Genomic DNA, 6,677 nt, shown 5'->3' with positions numbered 1-6,677 from the left:
TTTTAGGAGGGAAATGGAATTGGGCAATTGAAGTTAGGGAAAATGGGAATTGGGAAAGGGATAATGGGGAAGAGATAGAAGGGTTATTTAATTTATAATATCATAATATAGGGGAATATAATAATTTAACAACTTATGATGGACAGCTCTCACCAAGAAACAGCAAATCTTTAACATAAAGCTCAAATCTTCAACACACCAAAAAAATATTAATATTACATTGTATGTAATTACGAATCGAACAGAAAACTCGGTCGCGTCACAGAGTAAAAAAAACGTGTTTTAATGTTTGACCTTGAATATTCAAAAACGAGAGCACGCAATGTAAACAATAACAAACACGTTTTTTTTGGCTCACCATTCTGTGCATTGTCCCAAAGTTTGGTTGAAGTTGGTTGCTGGAGTCCCGAGTTATAATTACAAATGTTTACGGTAGTCTAGCTTGTACGTCCGACAAACGCATCCTGACTTTCCTGGCCTGAAATCCCTTTGGCATTTTGCCGCACTTACATCAATTTTCATGGAGTGACAAGATAGCACGACAAGATTGAAACTACTTTCCTATGTAAAGTGACAAAAATGCACGGAGTTTTTTTTCGGTTTTTGTTGAATATCTCAGGATTGAAATCGAATTTTGGGGATCCGTGAAGGTCAAAAGATGAGGCATTGTGAGCTGCACAAAATGGCGTTCTTAACTCAATTTGGCCCAAAATGCACGTACGACAAGTTAGCACGATGGCGACGACTTATGGCCTGTTTTGAAAACTGTAGAAAATCTTATCACAAGAAAATGTGAACTTTTTGCAAAACAATTGAAAAACGACAACTTTTAAATTCTCTAGGAGCATCGTAATTTTTAACCAAATTAAAAAAAATATACCAAAAATTAAAATGGTCGAAATCAGTCGATTTCATAGAGAATTGCTCCATTTGTTTTTAGTTTTTAGTTTTTAGTTTTTAGTTTTTAGTTTTTAGTTTTTAGTTTTTAGTTTTTAGTTTTTAGTTTTTAGTTTTTAGTTTTTAGTTTTTAGTTTTTAGTTTTTAGTTTTTAGTTTTTAGTTTTTAGTTTTTAGTTTTTAGTTTTTAGTTTTTAGTTTTTAGTTTTTAGTTTTTAGTTTTTAGTTTTTAGTTTTTAGTTTTTAGTTTTTAGTTTTTAGTTTTTAATTTTTAGTTTTTAGTTTTTAGTTTTTAGTTTTTAGTTTTTAGTTTTTAGTTTTTAGTTTTTAGTTTTTAGTTTTTAGTTTTTAGTTTTTAGTTTTTAGTTTTTAGTTTTTAGTTTTTAGTTTTTAGTTTTTAGTTTTTAGTTTTTAGTTTTAGCGAATACGACAAAATAGCACGATCTCGTCGATTTGCTGAAAACAGCTGGGTTATATCTTATCTGATGACCAAATTCATGCCAATGGGTAACATCAACGACTAAATCAACCAAATACATTTGACATTTTGAGATAATGAATGTCCAGTTGCTACCTTTTGGTGATAAGATTTATTACCATTTTGGCAAAATATTAAAATTTAAATATTCTAAACTCTTAAAAATCAATGGAGTCGAAACCCAATTGTAAACATTAGGTGTATCCCACTCACTCTAACAAACGTTGACGATAGAGTGAGCAGGATGCACTGACTAGGTTGGTCAAAATTCTATCTTATCATTAGAAATCGTTTACGACGCTTGTTCGGCTAGTTGAAGTTGTCGAAATGTTTGCCAGTTGAGTTTCGACAAGCCTGAGAAGATAAGCCTTCCACTAGCGTCACTGTTTGAAATAAAACAAAAATGTGGTGTAAAGTAGCTAAAAATGAGGCAAAAATATACATTGTCGTGTGCATTATTTTTGCAATCATCGAAACTGCCCTGCTAGTGGCATATATTTTCACCGAACCCGAGTGGGCACCCAATTTTAGTGTCGCCCAAGTTGCAGTGGCAATAGTGCTGAGCCTCATTTCAATAGTTGGCTGTTTATTGCTGTATCATGCGATCCAAAAGGTAGGACGGTGTTGATGCTGAGAAATTCTAAAGTGAATCATTTTTTTGAAATATTTGCAGGATAACATTTTGCATATTCAAATCTATATGGGCTACTTTGCAAGCAAATGTGTGCTGTACTTCATAGTAATTTTGCTGATAATTATACAGTCACAAAATGACAATCCTAACGAAAAAGTGCGAATCAGCTCGTATGTGACTATGGTTACACTATTTATTGGTAAGTTGTAGCAAGTTTAGGCCTGAGGAACTTCATAAATTGTATTTTTTTTTCTTCTTCAGTTTATCCGTGGCACGTGTTAAGAGTGCTCTGGAAAATCATTGGAAATATTAAACAAGCAAAAACGAACACAAACGGATATGGAGTACCGCTAGAAACCAGCATTAGTCAATAAGTTGAGCTCAATTTGTTACCAAAAAAAATGTGTACTGTTCTAGTCTTGAAATATATAAATTTATGTTGAAATAGTTTACAAAATCAAAAATACAGAACAATTCAAAATGACCTCAATTTACTGTCCAACTGGTACGACGCACTGCCCTCTTTTCCTGCGGTGGACGAAAAATTAACAAAATGAGTCGATATTAATCAAATATTGGCAGGTCGACGTGCTCGCCAGATTTCCGCCGAGAATGTGTAAAAATTCTCTCCACCGAAGAAGCGCGACGACCGACGACCAATTACGCACCGACATAACTTTTCATTATTTTGCCTGCGCGCTGGTTATTTGTTTTTAGCGCGTCCCTTTTTTTGTCCTCCAATGGGAAGACCTTCAAAAAATAAAAACTAAAAAATCGGCAAAACCTCGCCAAATAACTGGGAGGAATACATTAAAGAAAAGGGAGCGCGCACGACCGCATAAAAAGTGAATTTGCATTTTTTGGTGGCGAATTTTGACGTAGAGCATGCGAAAAAAGGTGGCAAGGTGGCACCTTAACCTTAAGGGCTCGCTGACAGAAAGGTACCAAAACCGGCACGTTTTCGTTCGTCACCCGTGTGTTTGTGGATTTTTTTGTGATTCGCAATATCATCTCATGAAGAGTCTGTCTTTCCCAAAAAAGGAAATCATGTCTTCAGTTTGTAGGGACAAGAAAGATGAGCACATTTCTAAATTATAAATTCTGGACCAACCTGTTAAAAATCGTTCAAACTTTGCTCTCACGACTCATTAGGGTGTAATATGGTTGTATGGAAAAAAATAAAGTTGTCCAAATTTAGCGAGCACAGCAATTTTTCAGTTACATTTGGGGTCCGAAACAACTCCCTAAAGTTTGGGAACGATTAGTTTAGTCCTCACTTTGCGCAAAGCGATTCAATTTTCCATATAAATTTGTATGGGAAAAACCATTTTTTTGGATTTCGATATTTATAAAATCCACGTTTCACGCTGTACTAAAACCGGATTCATATTCGGATGCTCTGGAAGGTGCTCTACAACTTTCCCGAAGAGAGTATGGTGCTAACTTGCTCCTAAAAAAAGATACAGCGTGTTCAAAACTCGTCTAAAACGTGTTTTTTGCTCGAAAATCACGTTTTAGACGAGTTTTGAGGACGCTGTATCTTCTTTCAGGGACATGCTAGCACCATACTCTTTTCGGGAAAGTTGTAGAGCACCTTCCAGAGCATCCGAATATGAGTCCGGATACAGTACAGCTTGAAACGTGGATTTTATAAAAATCAAAATTCAAAAAAATGGGTTTTCCCATACAAATTTATATGGAAAATTGAATCCCTTTGCGCAAAGCGAGGACTAAACCAATCGTGCCCAAACTTTGGGGAGTTGTTTAGGACCCCAAAAGGAACTGAAAAATTGCTGTGCTGGAAAATCGATTTTGATATTACACCCTAACGACTCATACTCTTTGTATACATCGTGGACTACGTCCTTATGAAAAGCATTATTGGCGTGAAATCGTGAGAAATAGCAGCTAGTATTTATAAAGAATCTTGAAATTTCATAAAAAAAAGAATCACATAAAACATTTGTCCAAAAAATTCCTCAAAGTTTAATAAAGTCATTAAACTTATTGAAAAGAGACAAAACTAGAAGAAATAGTTAATTTTGTGCTGGTAATGTAAACCAAAATGTTGGACACTCAAGCTCCAACTTAGTTCAGAAAGTTTTCTCTGATATATCAAATAAATCATAACTACTCACCCCACTCTAACGATCCAAATCAAACGAACTTTAACACGGTTCACAAAACTTTTGTCCCTAATCTTTTTTTATCGATCGATTGAGTGAAAAAATGTAATCTAGACTAATCACAAGCTCAAATTGACTGCGCACTGTGATTGAACTGCTGTTTTGTATTGTTTCCTTTGTTCACTTTCTGTCAGCTGTGTTATAAAAACAGTATAACAGTTGTCGAAGTGTTTTTTTTTTTTTTTTTTTGATACCTCGGTATCACACGGTGCGCTTTAATGTTATTTATCTTTGAAGAAATTTGGAAGGTTTTTTTTCTGGAAACTCAGCGAGAACCGGAAATCGAGTTAAGATTGCTGATTTGATTTCACACAACGATTACATTTTTTTGAATACAATGACAAAAATAAAAAAAAAGTGATCTAATTTGTTCTCCATACCATCTTTAAATCGGATGTGAGACAAAAGGTCGAAGGACAAGAAGCCAAATGAAAAAAAAGTTCAAAAAGCGATGGTTAAGAGAACACAAGGTAGCCAATGATAATAAGTAAAACATTTTTAATTATTATTTCTAAATAATTTATTCGCTAAAGCAGTTACTTTGTGAGTTCAACAAGTAAGCAGTTCTTCTACAAGTTATGTTTTTATAATCACATTTTTGTGGACTTCTCCATTCATTCATACATTAATTTCACATTTAAACAACAACAGTTTTTTTTAAATTATGAAAAAAAAATCCGAACTCAAACATATTTTTAAGATATTTATTTATTCGAAAATTAGTAGGAAAAAATGTGCATACATTGAACAATTATATATTTTTTCATAGTGATTTATTTTTATTTTATTAACCAAAACAGGAAAAGGATTTTATGAATGTTATTAAATAGCTCAATTTTTTTGGGGGCATTCCATATGACCTAAGAAGCCTGTTTGGGACACAGATTCGCATACAATTTTTGGCAGCTGTTCATACAAAAAAAATGGTACGTGAATATTTAAAAATCTGAATCATTTGGAGGCATTTTCTGATCGGTTTGGTGACTAACATTCCAAAAAAGGTCAAATATTCAATGAAAGAGTTGATTCCAAAATTTAAAAAAAAGTTTTTTCGAAGAGATCAGAAATTTTCAGAAATGTTTCATTTTTTTACATTTCAAAAAGACCATTAGTTTCAGATATACTGCTACAGTCCAGACTTGATTATCCAAAGGCCTTAGTAAAATTTCACTTCGGATAATCGAATGAAGAAAAAAATTTTTTTTCTCTTATTTTTAACTGTTAAGCTTAAGTATCCCTAAGTTATTCTTAAGTGATTTAGAATTTTTAAATCCAAGATGGTGACAAAATTGGCGGTGAAGAAATATTGAAAAAATGCATTTTGTAATTTTATAGGCAATCAACCATTTAAATTTGAATAAGGTGGGGTGGGTCTCGTGGCGCAGGGGTAGCGGCTTCGGCTGCCGATCCCGATGATGCTTTGAGACGCGGGTTCGATTCCCGCCTTATCCACTGAGCTTCTATCGGATGGTGAAGTAAAACGTCGGTCCCGGTTTCTCCTGTCTCGTCAGAGGCGCTGGAGCAGAAATCCCACGTTAGAGGAAGGCCATGCCCCGGGGGGCGTAGTGCCAATAGTTTCGTTTTTTCGTTTTTCGGGGTAGCAAAACTCAAATGGTTTTAACATCACAAAATTAAAAAAAGATTAAAAAAAACCCCTACAAACCTTCGGATAACCGAAACATCGGATAATCAAGGCTTCTGATAATGAAGACTTCGGATAATCGAGTCGCGACTGTACTACAAAATAATAAGCTGTTTGGATGAGACTTAAAAAATATCAGTTTTTTTTTTTTTTCTTTTATTTGTGGTCCAACCTTCGATGTCTTTAAGGCAATTTTATTCGAAATTTTCTTAACTTTAAAAAAAAATATTTAAATAAATAGACAATCATGAATACACTTTCAAGAAAATCTAAAAACCTGAATGTTTCGCTTTAAATTTAGCTATAGTTGCTATATCTTGAAAACACTACACTTTATCTGTGAAGTACTTTTCGCTTGCAAATTTGATTCAACACTGAAAAAAAAATCGAGTAAAAATTGTATTTCTTCATAAAACATTTTTTTTCTTCAAATAAGATATAACTTGATGGCTTATTTTTTGTCCACGCTATTCTAAAGGGTCAAAAGTGAAATGTTTTTAATAGTATTAATACGATAGTCTACCTTCAAACATTTTGTATTTATCTTTCATTACCAAACATATCTGTTCTGTTCTAGATAGAGTTTTTCGTTTATGAAATCATGGCCAGGGTTGCCAATATTGCAGATGAATCTAGCGCAGCAAGATCTTTGAGCGTCGATTTGAAAAAAAATATTCTATATTCAGTTTGCTCATTATTTAAAGAAAAGTGGCTTGAAAGATTTTTTTTATTCTGACCTGGTAACCCTGTTCATTCCATGTCTGGTATTTGATCATTGAAAACTAAAAGTTGTTTTCTCCAGCAAAGGTTTGATTTACTAATATGTTTTGAAAAAACTATT

At 33.5% G+C, this 6,677-nt stretch overlaps 1 protein-coding gene and 1 long non-coding RNA gene across 2 annotated transcripts in view; one reads left to right on the top strand and one right to left on the bottom strand.

Annotated features, from left to right (window-relative positions):
- The window catches only part of LOC6036825 (gastrula zinc finger protein XlCGF8.2DB), a 47,182-nt gene extending 42,896 nt beyond the window's left edge, over positions 1-4,286 (bottom strand). The window contains exon 1 of the mRNA XM_038259556.1: positions 4,147-4,286. The gene's annotated coding sequence lies outside the window, so the exon portion shown is untranslated. The remainder of the gene's footprint in view (positions 1-4,146) is intronic.
- Positions 1,692-2,419, top strand: LOC119768728. Its single transcript, XR_005278187.1, has 3 exons — positions 1,692-1,987; positions 2,048-2,207; positions 2,270-2,419. It is a non-coding gene; the product is annotated as an uncharacterized LOC119768728 (long non-coding RNA).
- Positions 4,287-6,677: the final 2,391 nt, after the last annotated feature.

The sequence above is a fragment of the Culex quinquefasciatus genome, chromosome 3 (genome assembly GCF_015732765.1).
Source record: "Culex quinquefasciatus strain JHB chromosome 3, VPISU_Cqui_1.0_pri_paternal, whole genome shotgun sequence".
In the NCBI taxonomy this organism is placed as follows: domain Eukaryota; kingdom Metazoa; phylum Arthropoda; class Insecta; order Diptera; family Culicidae; genus Culex; species Culex quinquefasciatus.
Note: the sequence above shows the minus strand (reverse complement) of the source record. Positions and strands in the feature narration are given on the sequence as shown.